This window comes from Sminthopsis crassicaudata, chromosome 5, assembly GCF_048593235.1.
Source record: "Sminthopsis crassicaudata isolate SCR6 chromosome 5, ASM4859323v1, whole genome shotgun sequence".
NCBI classification, from domain to species: Eukaryota; Metazoa; Chordata; class Mammalia; order Dasyuromorphia; family Dasyuridae; genus Sminthopsis; species Sminthopsis crassicaudata.
Window position 1 is genome coordinate 26,366,511 of NC_133621.1, and position 18,335 is coordinate 26,384,845.

The following is an 18,335-nucleotide window of genomic DNA, read 5'->3' on the forward strand; positions in this document are numbered from 1 at the left end:
CTTTCTCATTTTTCCCTTTTGATCTGATTTTTCTTGTGTAGCATGATATTTGTAGAAACATATATAGAGGAATTACACACGTTTAACATATATTGGATTACTTGCATATATCCAATATATGCTTAACATATATTGGAAGAGGAGGGAAAAAATTGAAACACAAGGTTTTGCAAAGGTGAATGTTGAAAACTATGTATACATTGCTTTGAAAAGAAAAAGCTTTATATAAAAAAAGAAAAGAAAACAAAAGATCAAAGTGAAATGTACTTCATACAGTGACAGCAGATGATCAGCTGTGAATGAGTTGGCTATTCTCAGCAATACAATAGTCCAAGACACCTCTGAGGAATTTAGATGAAAAATACTATCCATACCCAAAGAAAACTGATGGTGTCTAAACACAGATTGAAGCATACTTTTTACTTTATTTTTCTTAAGGGTTTTTCTATTTATTTTTTTTTTTTTTTGGTGATGATGAGGGAGAATCTCTGTTTTCTTTCACAATGTGACTTTTATGGAAATGTTTTAGATGACTTCAAATGTTCCTTCCCAGTAAGGTAGGATGTGAGAAGGAAAGAAGAGAAAGAATCTGTAACTCAAAGTTTTAAAAACAAATGTTAAAATTATATATAGCTAGGGGGAAATTAAAATACTAAATAAGAAAAAATATTATTTTTTTAGAAAGGTCCACAATTTGATGCTACAGAATGATGTGACACAGAACGATGATACAGAAAGGCATGTGGAAAATATAAGTACTACAGTAATAAAGAATTTTGTAAATTATGAAGTAATATATAAATGTCAACTACTGTTATAAATAATAACAATTATTCTTCATTCTAATACCATGCATTGCTATAACACATCCATTTTGTTTTTAAATATTTCTAGAGAAAAAAAAACACAAAGTTTAATGAGAGGGCCTAACCTGAGATAGAGCCCTGAACTTCAGAATGAGATGTCTTTAATTCAAATCCAACTTTACTGCTTTACTCACTGCTTCACCTTGAAAGCATCATTGTGCAGTGGAGAGAGTTTGAGACCAAGTCAGGAAGACCTGGATTCAAATCTTGACTCAGACACTCCAATCTCCAAAGGATCAAAACTGACATTTTCACTAAGATCCACTGGACACCAAGGATATCCAATATAGGAAATGCATGATCACTGAAGGATGGGAACAGTCTTGTGATAAGAGAAATGGGAACTAGGTAGGCCGGGTGCTGAACTAACATTCATTCAGTTAATATTTATTAAGAACCTACTGTGTGCCAGGCACTGTGCTAAGGGCTAAGGATACAAAGAAAGGCAAGAGATCGTTGTTCTCAGGAACATAATAGGCCTTCCTTAGGTAAGCCCTTAGAACATGGAGCAGACCCTCTGTGAAGACATTGTGAGAAATATTAAACAACTCGGACATCTATGATGGAGGGAATGCTCACCTTGGTGAGAAGATGGCCATACTGAAGTACAATCACTTAAACATATGGTTTTCAAGGTCCTGTGTGTGTGTGTGTGTGTGTGTGTGTATGTGTGTGTGTAATGTATGAGGGGAAATCCATATTCACAAGACTTTTTTAGATCCCTGAGGCTGCTGGGGATTACTTTAAATTAATTTAAATTTAAGATATGTGAACTGTTGTTCAGGCTAATAGAATTACAGCTCCCTGGGGGCAGGGAATAGTTCCTTTTTGTTTTTAAAGCTCAGTGTTCAACATCAGTGAGTTCCTGAATATTTGTTGACTAACTTATTCCTTGGAGAGAGAATAGTGGTTTTTCTTTATTTTCCCCCCATTGCACACTTTTATTTTAGAGAACTGATTGTTAAATATTTACCAGGACACGCTTTGTCAGAAAGATTTCTGAATGTCTTTTCTAGTTCTAAAATCTTATACTAAAACATGTAAAATATCAAAATTAGAAGAATAGGAACCTACTTGGCTGTAACCATGGAAATGTATAACTTTTAAAAAGCATGTTTCTTGTTATTTTTATGTTACAATTATAGGTTATTTTTTCCCTTTTTTAATGGAAGACAAAGAATTCCAGGCAACCAATTCATGTAACTACGCCCCAAGCTAAATGTTTGGTTAACCCTGTAAGGCTCTGGTTAAGCAAAGTCCTCATTTTCTGGAAATCCACAGTTTTTAAATACATAAAATGACTGAATAACCAGGAATAGGATATAGTAGTAGAAAATGGTGCATGTTAAATGACTCCTAATTTTATTGTTTGATGAAATAACTACTTAAATGATTTTTAAAATAAATAACCAGATTGAAGAAAATACAGTTAATTATTTAAAGCCTTAAAGCAAACAAGGCTAGTTTAAGTAAACTTTCCATCCACCTTGGATTCAGCACCACTCACTGAATGCATCCATCACACGTGACCTTGTAAAAGCATGTCTTTAAGTACTTGTGAAGTGTTTTTGCAAACTGAAAGCACTATACAAGTGTCAGCTATTGTTGTTGTCATGATTATTATTTAAATTAAGGTCAGTCTCAGTCTTACAGAAAAAATCCTCCCCTCCACAAACAAACTTGAATGGTTCTGGAAAAAGGTGGAACAGGAGCCCACAACATCTACAAGTCACGAAATATGAGGAAGAATTGACAAAGAATTGGGAATCTTCAAGAAACAAGAGGGAAATATGAGTTTATATTAATATTTTTAAGAGTTTTGGCTCAGTACAAGAATGGCTCCGTCCATTGCTCTGGAGGGCAAAACTGCTCATTGGATTGAAGTGATAGGGAGACCCACTCTAGTTTCAATATAAAGAATACAACTTGGGACAGCTAGGTGGAGCTACAGTGGACAGAACACCAGGCCTGGAATCAGGAGAACCTAAGTTTAAATATGACATGAGATACTTAACATGTACTAGTTGTGTGATCCTAGGAAAGTCACTTAACTACGATTGCCTCTGAAAAAAAAATGACAATCCCCCCCCCCAAAAAAAACCCAAAGAACACATATTTACCAGGATACCCTTTGTCAGAAAGATTTCTGAATGTCTTTTCTAGTTCTAAAGAACACAAAGTCCAAAGAACACAACTTTCTCACGATTATCCTTTATTCAACTAGCTCCCATTAATAGTAGTTTACTCATTATTAAAAGTATTTAGGTATGGATTGGATGAGCATTTATCAAGGATGATATGAAAAGGATTTAAGGAAATAATAAATAATTGGGCTATATTATGAAGTATCCTTCCTAAATCAAAGATTTTTATGATTTGACAGCACTCAGAACAATAGTTAGGTGGCAAGATATAATGGAAACATCATTGAAGTATATGAGGACTGTTCTTAAAACTATCAAGAACTTGTTGTATGACTTTGCACAAGATACTTACCTTGAAATGACCTCAATTTCCTTGCCAGCCAAATAACAATAACACTAATAATAATGAAAATGATAATAATAATAGCTAGCATTTATAGAGAGCCTTAAGATTTGCAAAGTGTTTTACAAATACTCTTCCATTTTATTCCACAAACAACCTTGTGAGCATGGTGCTATTATTGTCCCCATTATTCTGACGCTTATTTACTGACTGACAAATGAAGAAACTGAAGCAGACATAGATTAAGCGATTTACCCAGGGTCCCAGAGCTATTAAATGTCCCAGGCTGGATTTGAATTAGGGTTTCCTACTTTCAGGTTCTACATTTTATCCCTTGAGTGGTTGCACAATGAATTTCATTCAGGCAGCCAGGTAGACCCTTTCTCAAAAAAATATTTTTAAGGAAAAAGGATCCTTATGTGCAAAAATGTTTGTGGCAGCCCTTTTTGTGGTGGCAAGAAACTGGAAACTTGAGTAGATGCTCATTGGTTGGAGAATGGCTGAATAAGTTATGGTATATGAATGTTATGGAATATTATTGTTCAGCAGGATGATTTCAAAAAGGCCTGGAGAGACTGATGCTAAGTGAATCAAGTAGAACCAAGAGAAAACTGTACACAGCAACAAGATTATAGGATGATCAGCTCTTATGGACATGGCTCTTTTCAACTGAGGTGATTCAGGCCAGTTCCAATGGTCTTGTAATGAAGAGAGCCATCTGCACCCAGAGAGGGCTGTGGAAACTGAGTGTAGATCACAATATAGCATTTTCACTTTTTTTTGTTATTGTTTGCTTATATTTTTGTTTTCTTTCTCATTTTTTATCTGATTTTTTTGTGCAGCATGATAATTGTGGAACTATGTACAGAAGAGTTTCACATATTTAACATATGCTGGATTACTTGCCATCTAGGGGAGGAGGGGGAAAGAAGGGAAAGATAAAAAATTTGGATCACAAGGTTTTGCAAAAGTGAACATTAAAAATTATTTATGCATATAAATAAAAACCTTTGAAATAAAAAAGGAAAAAAAGAATATTTTAAATGCATATACTAAAATAGACACAATTACCAGGGAAACCAATTATATTGAAATAGCTATAAAAATATTTTTAAAAGCTCATAGGCCCAAGATTAAGAAACTCTTCCCTTTGCACAAATTTAACCTGTATCAGATTGCTTAATGTTTTGGGGAGGGAGGAAGTAAGAAAAGAAGGGAGAAAAAATTAGAAAACAAAATTCTACAAAACTATATTTACATATGTTTGGAAAAACAAAACACTATTGCAAAAGCAAAGCAAAAAAAAAAGAAAGAAAAGAAAAGAAACTAGAAAAAAGAAGCCATTTCTAAGATAGCTTTCATCTCAAAATTTCCATGAGTAGCTCCTTCTCAGAGACATTCTTACATATATGCTAACATTAAATGATGCTTGATGATTTCATTTCTACCTTTGAGATCTTTTTATTTAAAATCCCATAAAATTATATTTTATATATTTTAAAATCATGTATTTATAAAGTATTTTTAAGGAAATTACCTTCTTAATGAATCACGCAAAGTCCCTTGAGTATATTCAAGATCTAACAGGAAACATTTCTCTTTTGCTTAACAATAGATGCATTACTTTTGGTCAGTCACTTCAGTCATGCCTGATTCTTCATGACCCCATTTGTAATTTTCATAGTAAAAATACTGTAGTGGTTCCATTTCCTTCTCCAGCTCATTTTACAGATAAGGAAACTGAGGAAAACATGTTAAGTGACTACAATAGTGTCTAAGGTCAGATTCACTCTCAGGAAGATCAATGCTCCTGACTGCAGGCCCAGCACTCTAGCCATTTTGGCATGTAACTACCCTAGATGAAGTGTGTGTGTGTGTGTGTGTGTGTGTGTGTGTGTGTGTGTGTGTGTGTGTTGGTTATAATGAGTTCATCGGTTATATAAGCCAAGCATTGGGTTAAGAGAATGGCACAACTATCAAGTTTCAATTTAGAATGCCAAGTTTAGGGACCACTGGACAGTTTAGGACACCAAAGAGGATAAGAAGAGAATAATATAAAACAAATCTACAAGGGGCTAGATTTATAATGGAAAGGAAAAGCACTTTTCACTGCCAATCTGAGGCTTCCTTTGTTATCCTATGGGTAATAGGGACCTACTGAAGATAATGGAGCAGGAAAGTGAAATGGCCATATTTCTATCTTTGGAAGATTTTTTGGCAGCTTTCTGGAAGGAAAAGAGACTGAAATCAAGGGCAATAACTAAAATTCATCCAGACAAGAACTGATGATGGTCTAAACTCTGATGGTAACAATGTTAATGGGGAGAAGTGGACATATGAACTGTGGAGTTAAAAATTATGAGAGGGCAAAGAACAGGAGATGAGGTAGGGGGTGAGGGGCAGGTAGGAGTCTAGGACAAGTACAGTTTCAAAACCTGGGAGACCAGAAGAAGGGGGTGACCCTGAAAGTAAAGGGCAGTTGGGGGAAAGCATTACTTTGGAGGGGAATATGATGATTATTGTTTCTAGCATGTTGAACTTGAGATACCCATAAAATATTTAGGACAAGCCATCCTAGATTGATGGCATTGCCCTGCAGTTGGAAGAAACATTAGGGCTAGATAACTAATGTGGGAGGCATTTACTTAAAGATGCTACTTTAACCAGGGACAGTTGATAGAACTGTTACATCAAGGTTTTTAACCTAGGATCTGTGAACCTTGAAAATTAATAATCATATTTTAATATAAGTAGATTACTTTCAATCCCAGGTATTTTATTTAGTGCATTTAAAAATGTTTTTCTGAGAAGAGATCCATCAATATCCTCAATTCTGCCAAAGGGGCCCATGAGACACAAGTTAAGGCCTCCGGGTGTAAAGGGACAGTGAGCAGGAAAGATGGGAAGGGAGCTTAGAAGACCAAGCAGTGACAAGAAGTGATGAGGTACCAATTTCAGGCTAGGCTCCATGCTACGTTCTGGGGATATCAAGTGAAAAACGGAATATCAGCTGCCCTCAAGGTGCTTCCATTCTATCAGGGAAGACATCCTGCCATGTATAAATCTGCCTCCCCTCAGATTTCACAGGCAGGGAAGTCCTGGCAGAGCCCACGGTGCTCCTGGCTAGAGACACCATCTGCAGCGGTGAGCCCAGCTGGGCGCCCTTGATACTGATGAGACTGGGGTCACAGTTCAGTCCATGCAAGGATGTTCCTCTGCGACCCCAAGTCAGCCAGCTGGCCCACAGAAGTGCCCAGCTGCATGGTTCAGCCCCCTGGATGCCCTCCTTCTTCTCCACTGCCCCATCACTCTGGGTCTCAGACAGGGAGCCCACAAGCACAGAGGGAAAGCAAAAACTTAGGATCCCGTTTCTACAATTGCCACCCAGATGATCTCGAGCAAATCCCTTGGAAGCAGCTAATGACGGTGTACGTGCAGCATGGGACTTGGGCTCAGGAAGAACTGAGTTCAAATTCTGCTTAATAGTTGTGTGAGTCTGGGAAATGGACAACCTCCTTCAGTCTCAATTTGTAAAATAAACATTATAAAAGCATCTATGTCACAGAGCTGTTGTAAGGATCAAGCAAGACAACACTTGGAAGAAGAATGCTTTCCACCACTGTCCACCACCATCCCCATTACTTTGGTCCCAAGATGCTCAGATTCTGCATCAGTAAATTTCAAGTGTTGACCCTAAAAATCCCTTCCAGTTATAATCTAAGATCTTGTGATGGTCACTCTCCTGATAAAAAGCTTATTCCTGCCTTTCCACCTTATTATCATTACTGCTACTATCAGTATTTAAAATACATTTATAAGGAGTTTTAAGCTGTACCAACACTCTCCTTTATATTGTTTCTCTGCCCATTTTTTCTCAGCTTTTAAGAAGCCTCAATGACTTCCAACCTCCTCCTCCACACTCATTTCATAAGTCCTGGTTGGATATCCTGGCTTTTCTGAATCCCAAGATTGTAAATAGTTCTGGATCAGTGACTAAAGACACAGAATAGAAGAGGGAAAAATGCAACGGGGTCAGGCAACCTCTGCTACAACAAGGTGAGCTGCCTGGAACAAAGCCTTTCACATGCCTTTCTCTTTTTGTTCTTCTGTGAAATGAAAAGGGTTAGCAGAAACAAACTCCAGGCTGCCCTTGAGATCTACAGGTCTGTTTTTTTTTTATTTATTTATTTCACTTGCCCACTGCAGCTAGGAAACATTCAGGAAATCTTTGTGCATTGATTGGATGACAAAGGATTAATGGATGAGCAAAAAGCATCTGTAATTTTAGCAAAGTCATGGAAAACACTCCCTTCCTCCAATGGATCTGGGATCTTGTTGCTGTGAGAATTCTTGTCCGAAGGTATGGAAAACCACTCTCCTAATCCTTATCATCTCATATAATTCACAGCCTCCCATAAATGCTGCGCCCAGCACACATTTTTCACAATTGGAGATAGGAACAGAGGTCATGGGATGTCCTTCAGCTGCCCTTCACTCTTCATCAATGAACAACATTGCTTCTGCATAATTTCTTACATAGTGTATAACAGGTAGCCCCTCTCCTTGCCCTTTCAATCCCCTACAACCTTGGGGCCTCAGGATTTGGGTAAAGCCCCAATTCTCAGTCAGATAGCAACATTCTCTATCAGTTCAATGGCAGAGTCTTTGACAGTTAGCCAAGTGGTCCTGAACTTACAGTCTTAACTTGAATCACCAAGAGTTGCCTCTATAACACTCTCTTCAGTCATGAGGTTTTTTTTTGAAGCATTTTAAAAATACCTGCCTATTGCTTTTGCTGCAAAGTTAGCATGTCTTAACAAAAATTCTAAATCATTCCATCCCATATGGTGAACAAATCATAATAAAATGTTAAGACAGAGAAATTGAGGTTCTTAAATTGCCTCCATATCCCATCTTCAAATAAAGTCTCCATGTCAGGGTTTGATCTTGTTGAGGTCAAAATGAAAAATTCATTTGTTCAATGGAAAAACGTTTCAATCGTATATTCTTCACAGCTTTTGTCCTCTAAGGTCATACCATATGCAGAAAAATTCATCCTTTTTAAATTGTTTTTGTGTACACTGGATCTCCCTTGCTTATACAGGCTGAAAGGTCAGTAGTTCCCAGCAGGTCTGATAGCTCCCATAACTGATCAGAGAGCTTTGATCAGCTCTAAATCTAACCTATGTTGGCTTTCCCCTCCCCACCCAATCTGGCAGCTTTCCATTTGGTAGAGATCACCATGGCAGTGCAGAACTTAATGTATTCACTCAATTAGTTTTAGCCCTACCTCAGCTCAAAACTCAAATTTAATCAATCTGCCAGCCCCAGAATCTTCAGTAGCAGGAACTTCAACATAACAGAAATGTTACCACTGTAAAGTCTGCCAGGGTTATTCCTTAACTGTCAAAGGATACAAACAATTTTTAGGGGAAAAATTCAAGCTATCATCAATAGCCATCTGAAAAGGAAGTGCTCATGATAAAAGAAATGAATTTAAAACAACTCTGAGGTTCCATCTCACAAACATCAGGCTGGCAAAACTGACAAAAAGGGAAAGTGACAAATGTTGGAAGGGGCAAAAAGCAAGTATACCAATGTACTGCTGGTGGAGCTGTGAACTGATTCTGGAAAGCAATTGGAAACCCAAAGCTGTTAAAGAATGAATAATTTTTGATGCAGAAATACTACTACTAGGTTTATACTGCCAATGAGAGAAAGAAAAAGTGATTTGACACATGTATACAACATAAAGCAGCTCTTATATAGTGGCAAAAAGTAGAATTGTGGAGGTACTGATTTTAACTGGGAAGCAATTGAACAATTTATGGTGTATGAATGTGATAAAATACTATTTGTACTCTAAGAGATAATGAAGGGATTGGTTTCAGAGAAATTTGAAAAGACTTATATGAATTGATGTAAAGTGAAATAAACAGAACCCAGAGAACAATTTATATTTATAGCAATATTGCAAAGACACGACAATGCTACAAAAAGGGAGAACATCAAGTGACACAAAAACACATGGATAAAAATATATGGACACAACACTTTAGATGAAAATAGTTTGATAATTATTGCCTAAACTTGTACCTCTTATGACTTAGCCTGAACTAATAATTTATCTGGCTTTTGAAGGCCAGAAAAACAGAACAATCATAGAAGTTTGGAATTGGAAGGGGAAATAGATATAATGGAACCCTATCCCATCGTTTCCATGTTCCTGCTTCCCCAGAGAATCCTACTGAAAGGATTCCAGAACCTTATAATTGAAAAGACTCTCAGAAGCCTTCTAAGCCAATCCAGACCTGAAGAGGTAGGCAGGATAGGAATAATCATCATCATGACTGATATTGAAAAAGTTCAAGAGACATATTTTCTAGGAAATTAAGGATTCTATTAATAAAAGAGTTCAGTGTCACTCTCAAATGCCAAAGATCCACATGGTGGGAGGCTCACAACTTATATGCCCTTAGGAAAAATGAGTATTTCTAATGATTGCAATCAACTCTAATTAGTTAATAATTAATGAGAAAACAATTGAGTATGGTACTTTAAGGTTTGCAAAAATGTTTTATTATTTTATAGAATAATATACCATATATAGTATATTTTACTATTTTTTACATATTTTATTTTATTACTATATTGTATATGCCATGTTATCTATATTTATATTATCTTACATGAGGTAATGATGAATATTCTTTTAAATAAGAACCACAGGAAGTATCATCTTCATTTTACAGATGAGAAAGGCACAGAGGCACAGAGAGGAGAAATGACTTAAGCAAAATTAAACAGGTTGTGTATTGGGATTGGAAATCAGAAATCCAGTGATTCCAAATTCAAGGCACTTTAAGCAATGTACTGCAATCTTAGCATGCAATCTGCAATTAATATATTCTAGTAATATTACTGTCCCTCAGCATCATAGATCCAAGATTTAGCAGCTTTCAGTTCACCTCTGACAATTTCAAAAGCTCTCTGATGAAGATGGCTCATTCTAGGATTTATGTCAGACAATCCAAACCAAAAATATGCTTTCATATCTCTCCAGAACATTCAGAGTTGAATGGGGGGGGTTCTTTCAAGTCCAAGAAATATCATTTTGGGTAACAAATGAATTGTGTGCAAATACACAAACATTATATGAAATTAGATGACTAGGTTAGAAATAAATATTTAATCATAATATGTTTGCAATTATACAGTAATAAAATTATCCAACACTTAAATTGGCATTATACCTATGTTAGGATAACAATGAACAAGCCTTTCTTCTAGCGTCCTTAGATCCTTCATCCACATTTCCTAGCTATCTTTGCAGCTTCTTCCTCGCTCAAAAAAGAAACAACCTCCTAGCTCCCAAACCTACTTATTCACTTCATTCTAAAAAGGGATGATAGCTCTAGATTTTCTTCCTTGACCACTTCTGGCTGATAAAGCTTATTCATAAATTGGGAGGTGGGAGTGGGGTGGATGAGAAAGATTCAAAGATCACTCAACATATCTTTTGGTGAACAAGGGAATTAATAAGGACCAACTTTGAACTTACCTCTGGTCTGTATATCTTGGAGGTCAGTCATAAGATGAGAAGTGTGAGATATTGTCTTTTGTGGGCTTGATCAGCATCCTGTTAAAAAAATGTGGAAAAAAATTATTTAATATTGATATGAACAGATTCCCATTTGGAAGAGACTTCAATAGTCACCAAGCCCAATCTATATTTGAATCTGAAGTCCTTTGAAAACTTCTCTGACTCTCCTTGAAGACTTTAAGTGAGAAAGAACACACTATATCTTTTAACTGAAGAAAAATAGAAACCATCAATAGATGTGATTATTGGGGACTTCCAGTTTTATTCAAACAACCCATGCTTTGGTTTTGTTTCATTTGTTTTCAAAGTGACATTGCTTATCATCCCAGAAAGGGAATCCACAAAACTTCCTTACTGTTCCAATAATCAATGTGTTGTGATAGGTAGTTCTGAAAAAGTTCAAGAGACTTATTTTCTAGGAAATTAATGATTCTATTAATAATGTTAGTATGTTACTAATAAAACAGGTCAGGTCACTCTCAGATGACAAAGATCCTCATGGTGGAAGGCTCACAACTTATATGACCTTGGAAATTTCGGTATTTCTAAAGATTGCAATCGACTCTAGTTAATTAATGGTTAATGAAAAAAACAAACATTTATTAAGGCTCTTCTATGTGTCAGACACTAAGCTTTACAAATCTTATTTCATTTGATCTTCACAACAATTCTACAAGTAGATGCTATTATGATCCCCCCCGATTTTATAGTTGAGGAAACTAAGATAGTAAATCACTTCCCCAGGATCACACTGTGAGTAAGTATCTGAAGCCAAATTTGAACTCAGGTCTTCTTAACTTTAGACTAAGAACTCCAACCACTGTGTAACCAGCTGTGCCAGATGTTTTTTGGACAGATGCCACAGTAGAGATGAGAAGCAGGATGATGGAATGATTAGAGTTGGCCACAGGAACCGAAAGAATTTGTTTTGACTTCCCTCTCTGACCAATACACTCATGTGACCATGAGCAAATCAGACCCTTCTAAGACTAAGATGCTGATCTTCAGCACTGGAGGGAGTTTGCACACTATGAAATCCCCATATGGATAAAATCACAGATCCAAAAGCAAAATAAACAAAACCACAATAAACAAAAACTACAGTTGCCATATGGAAGTGAAAGTCAAATAAATAGGGGAGCCATTTGAATAAACAGGTCTTAACAAGATGAAGGGTCCTCTCGATGTAGAAATCTACATAGCAGAGACTGATGTCAAACTCTGCTACCCGAGCTCTCCCTGAAAAACTCAACTCTTGTGCCATAACTTTTAAATTCTAAATCATTTGAAGACATACTGGGGAGGAAAATTAATTAGGTTTTCTTAATTTTCCTTTTGGCAGGGAAGTGAAATAATTTGCTTCAAAGAATCTCTTTAATCACCAGTTTATTTGATCCTAACTGCAAGAACATCAGCTCTAACAAAGAACAACAAAAGTCTGAATCCTCCACATGAGTGCAGCCAGCGGCATGGCCAGTGGGGGGTGGGGAATTAGAATGCTGCTGACCTTGGGAAATTCATAACTTCTTCTGGGGACCAGTTCTCTGATCTATGAAATGGGAGTGATCATGCCTGTAAGCCACCATAGTGCTTTGTAAAGAAATGGCAAAAAGTCTTCACATCCTTTAAGGAGCTCTGTAGAGAACAAATAACCTTTGATAGAGCTCAGATCCCTGGAAGGAGCCCTTTAGGGGCCATCCAGCCCAGAGAATTCGCAAGACTCTGCACTCATGGTTATCCAGTGTTTGCTTGCAGACTTGCTATGAGGGCAAACCACTAATTCCTGAGGAAGGCACTTTTGGACAGCTTCAATGGGCAGCAAGTTTCTTCTTCTATCAAACCCCAAACTATCTGAAAATTCATAGGCTCTAAGCACTGAATGGGTGTTGCCTTAAACTGAGACCTGGGACAGAGCTTAACTGAAAAATGTCAAGACCCCTCTCTTCATCAGGGGTCATTTCTAGTCATCCTGATCTATCCCCACCCACTAACCTAGGAGGGCTCTGGAGAGAAATGGAGGTTGCTTACCCTGCACAGGCCTGCCTCTCTTAGAGTCAATTCACTTGCAAGTAAGGCTATGCTTTCCTAATGCCATGGTCCTCTTCTAGAACAGACAAACAACCACAACAAGGCTCCAAGTGTAACAAACAAACAACCACAATAAGGCTCCAAGTGTAACACAAACTGCAACAAGTCTCCAAGTGTAACAAACAAACAACCACAACAAGGCTCCAAGTGTAACTAACAAACAACCACAACAAGGCTCCAAGGGTAACAGAATAACAACCACAACAAACAACCGCAACAAGGCTCTAAGTATAACAGACAAACAACCACAACAAGGCTCCAAGTGTAACATAAACTGCAACAAGTCTCCAAATGTAACAGACAAACAACCATAACAAAGCTCCAAGTGTAATGGACAAACAACCACAACAAGGCTCCAAGTGTAACAGAATAACAACCACAACAAACAACCGCAACAAGGCTCTAAGTATAACAGACAAACAACCACAACAAGGCTCCAAGTGTAATGGACAAACAACCACAACAAGGCTCCAAGTATAATGGACAAACAACCACAACAAGGCTCCAAGTGTAACAAACAAACAACCACAACAAGGCTCCAAGTGTAACAGAATAACAACCACAATAAACAACCGCAACAAGGCCCTAAGTATAACAGACAAACAACCACAACAAGGCTCCAAGTATAATGAACAAACAACCACAACAAGGCTCCAAGTGTAACAAGCAACCCCAACAAGGCTCCAAGTGTAAGGAACAAACAACCACAACAAGGCTTCAAGTGTAATGGACAAACAACCACAACAAACAATTACAACAAGACTCCAAGTGTAACACAAAGTGCAACAAGGCTCCAAATGTAACAACTAACCAACTGCAACAAGGCTCCAAGTATAATGGACAAACAACCACAACAAGGCTCCAAGTATAATAAGAAACCGCAACAAGGCTCCAAGTGTAAAGAACAAACAACCACAACAAGGCTCCAAGTGTAACAAGAAACCGCAACAAGGGTCCAAGTGTAATGGACAAACAACCACAACAAGGCTCCAAGTATAATGGACAAACAACCACAACAAACAACTACAATAAAACTCCAAGTGTAACACAAACTGCAACAAGGCTCCAAATGTAACAAACAACCAACCGCAACAAGACTCCAAGTATAATGGACAAACAACCACAACAAGGCTCCAAGTGTAATGGACAAACAACCACAATAAACAACTGCAACAAGACTCCAAGTGTAACACAAACTGCAACAAGGCTCCAAGTACATACAAATAACCTCAACAAGGTTCTAAGTGTAATGGACAAACAGCCACAAAAGGGCTCTAAATACAATCTGAAAATCTTACCCCCCAAAGGGCTACTCACAGCCTGTGACCAGGGAAACAGTGCTGAGCGAGGGGTCAGAAGAAGGGAGCAAAAACACAGCTGGCCATGGACTATTTCTCCATCCAGGGGCAAGTCACTATCCAGCCCTGAAGTTTCCTTATTTGTGAAAGGAGGATATCAGATTATGTAATTTCTAAGCTACTTTCCAATTTAAAAATTATGATTTCTGAAAGGTTGGACTCTTTATCTGTCCCTCTCTCTCTATCTGTCCCCCTCTCTCTGTCAGTCTGCCCCCTCTCCGTCTCTTTCTCTGTATCTATTCCTCTCTCTGTCAGTTTGTCCCTCTCTGTCAGTCTGCTTGTCTGTCTCTGTTAGTGTGCTTGTTTGTCTCTGTCAATCTGCTTGTCTCTCTGTCAGTTTCTCTCTGTGTATCTGTGTGTGTCTCTCTGTCTCTGTGTGTGTCTCTCTGTCTGTCTCTTTGTCTCTGTCTGTCTCTCTGTGTGTATGTTTCTTTCTGTCTGTGTGTGTGTGTATGTGTGTGTATTTGTGTCTCAAAGAAGAGATGGTGAGTACTAATGTGTTCTGTGTAACCCATCAGGTAAAGGACTTGCCCAGAATCCCAGAGTAAGCCTCAGAGGAGGGAGAAGGTAAGAACTATCTAAAAACTACAAGCTTCTCTTGCTATAGGTCCTAAACCTACTAAATGATCAGTCTGGGGAAGCCCAGGACGCTGCTTCTCAGAATTCTGTTTTTAAATGCAGAAAACAAAATACCCAGAATTACAAAGGAGACGAATTTTATTGAAGTGCTGTTATTTAAAAGTAAAAAAAAAAAAAAAAATCACAACCCAGATTAACTGTCCCTGATGCAAATAGTTGTGATGAAAAATATTTATTGTAACAGCCATAGCTGATACGTCTCCACACTTTTAATTTTAGGCTGAATTTTGTCAGTAAGTACCTTCTGTTTGACTAAGTTAATGACACAGAGTTTTGAGGGTGCTCTCAGTCTAGTGCATCCTGAGGAGGAGCTCAGTAACTGAATGACCAAGAGGCATTTCCTCTCAGCCTTGGTTGCATTTTTAAACCCAATAAATCAATTTAAAACACATCTTGACCCCCATCCCACATTATTTTAATGGGAAAAGGAGAAAGCTCCAAAACAACTAATTCAATTGTTTTTTCAGGCTTCACTCTTTAAGTGTTGCCCCAGACAATGTCTGACCCTTTGGACTCACTGGGGGAAAAATTAAGGCAGCAAAACCTAGCAGGAAAACCATTCCTGCTGCAAGACCTGGGAAGATTTAATCGCCACCATCCCCAAGGCAAACTAAACAGAGCAAAGTACCAAGAGAGTAAGAAGTGGGGAGGGGGAGAGAAAGTGAGAAACAGAGACACACACATACACACACAAAGAGAGACAGAGACAGATAAAGATAGAGATAGAGAGATAAAGAGAGATAGAGACAGAAACACAGAGAGAGACAGAGAGTTAACAAGAGAAAGAGAAATTATTTCTCTCTAAGAAGCAACATTTCCCCCAAAATACTTAGAAATCTGAAGGGAAAGAACATATATAGAAACATTGTAAGACTATGAATATTTGCAAGAATAATAATAGTTCCCATTATGTATATAAATATATTAACGAATCTATTATTATAATTTTTATATTTACAGATTAATGAATGAAATGGCTAAGTAAAAAGGAAATTAATTCCTTAATAGATGTCAATTATTGTGTTAAAAACAAGGGATACAAATTCAAACAAAAAGTAAGTTCCTCTCTTCAGTGAATTTCTATTCTGGATGCAGAAGGTATTACCTACCGGAGAGAGGTAAAAGGGAAGGACATTTTTGATTTGGAAAGTCATAAGGAAGATGTGTGAAGCCACAGAAGACCGACATGTTCTTTCTAGTAGCAATGGATGGCAGTATTGATTTGAAATGGAAAAATGAAGGCATTCATGAGCAGGGGGATCAATAGCAAAGTAGATGACAAAGATAGATGGCCAGAGTGTAAAGAAAAGCATGGCTGGGACTATCTAAGACAGAGGGTGCCATGGAGCCATGGAGTGTTTTCACCAACCATAACAATGAGGCCTCTAGAGCAGAGTCACAGAATTCAAAGTGATTTCCCCAGAGGATACTCTTGGCTCCAGAGGGCACAGTAGTATGGAAGATGGCAAAAGAATGGCCTAGATGAACCCAAGAGATTGACAGGTTTTAAAGGGGCTTCCTCATAATCCACTGAAGTAGGTAGGATAAATATTACCCCCATTCTATAGATGAGAAAATCCCAATAAAAATAAAAGGATTTGCATAGAAAACTAAGAGCAAACCTTGTTATTTTACTTTTTGGTTTGTTTTCCTTAATTTTAATTGTTTTTTTCCTCATTTCTTAGACTCATCTCTGTGTTAGAATCATCTCCGAGGGGAGATAATTTAGGTGAGGACCTAAATTAAAAATCAGTCTAATGGAAGATGCTTGAGGAGAGGTACTGTTTTCCTTTTGTTTTTGTTACCCCCAGTGTCCAGTACATAGAAAGTGCTAATAAATGCTTGTTGGGTAAAATTGAATTGAATTAAATTCACAAACAATAATGAATGAGAAACAGGGTGATCCAAAGGAAAGTACATCCAAGGAAAGTCAAGAGACCAAGATTTGAATCCCAAGTTTGATGCTTATTAGCTGCATAATTGGGTAAAATTCCCATTGATTCTCAGAAGGCTAAACTGCTCAAAAATAAAATGGAGATAATAAGGCTTTTACTGCCTATCCCAAAGTGTCACTATAAGGAGAGTACTTATAAACCTTCCAAGATTATTGAAATAGGGGTAATTATTATAAATAGATAGGGAGCCCTCCCCTGCCTCTCTTTTATTCTCCCTAACCCATCTTCTTCCTTTCTCTGTGTAATATGTCTCTCTTTTTCTTTTCTATTCTTTTCTTCTTTGCAATGTCCTCTTTCCTTCTGCCTATTCCCTCTCTTTTCTTCTGTTCATCTTCTCTCCTTTCTCTATGCCTTTGCTTTTCTTCTTTTTTATCTTCTTTTTCCTCTCTAGAGAGCATAGATAAAGTAGTGTTCCCACTTTCCCAAGTCTATTTATGGAAAACTTTACCCTTTTATCTCAAGAAGGATAAGTAAGTCTTCCTACTTGTATTGACTAAGGTTAAGATTAAGTGAACTAAAAGAAATTTATTCTCTTGAAGGGATCTCTTGGTCCATTGAATCTGTCAGGAAATAATAAACTCTTAGTGGCTCATCTGAGTATTTATTTTTGGGGTGGGAATAGGAATAAATGGGCCACATATAGCAATAGAAACTTATTTTCCCATTGGAAAACATTAATGCTTATGCCTTTAAAGTAATCCCAACTGGATCAGGAAAATGATCACAACACTCCAGAATTTAAAATTCTGGTATTAAAAGGGGCTTTAGACATATAGTCAAATCCATATCTAAAACAAATACTAAATGTAACACAAAGAGTGATTGTCCAGCCTTTGCAGAAAGCCTCCAATCAAAAGGAGCCTACTATGTCTTAAAGCAGCCATTCCTGTCCCACACGGTTTTAATTGCTTAAGACTTGTCTCTTATATTTGCTTCCTTGTTTCCTCTACCTCTGGGTCCTCTGGGGCCAAACAGAATAAAGCTAGTATCTCTTCCACAGGAGAACCCTTCAGCTACTTAAACAGAGCTAATATGACTATCTTTTTCTCAGAGATGCTTCTGTTAATTTTGTCCCACAGAGAATTCTCCTTTTTCTCCTGTTTTTTTTTTTTTGCCAGCTGTCACTAGGGACCAAGTCCCTGATTCTAATCCTGCTCCCAAATCCACAGCTGTTTCTGTATTTTGAGCCATTATTAACTATGGGACAATGATAAGATCACTTGATGTGTTTCCATGGCTCTAAGTACCTTTATTTTACTTTTTAAATTGTATATATTTTATGTATTTGTTATATTGTTTATTGTATATATGTATGTATTTGTTAAGAAATAAAATTGGT

At 37.3% G+C, this 18,335-nt stretch overlaps 1 protein-coding gene across 2 annotated transcripts in view; it reads right to left on the reverse strand.

Moving 5' to 3' along the window:
- The window catches only part of RARB (retinoic acid receptor beta), a 713,488-nt gene that overhangs the window by 652,436 nt on the left and 42,717 nt on the right, over positions 1–18,335 (reverse strand). For both annotated transcript variants that reach the window (XM_074268511.1, XM_074268510.1), the window contains exon 2: positions 10,915–10,992. The gene's annotated coding sequence lies outside the window, so the exon portion shown is untranslated. The remainder of the gene's footprint in view (positions 1–10,914; positions 10,993–18,335) is intronic.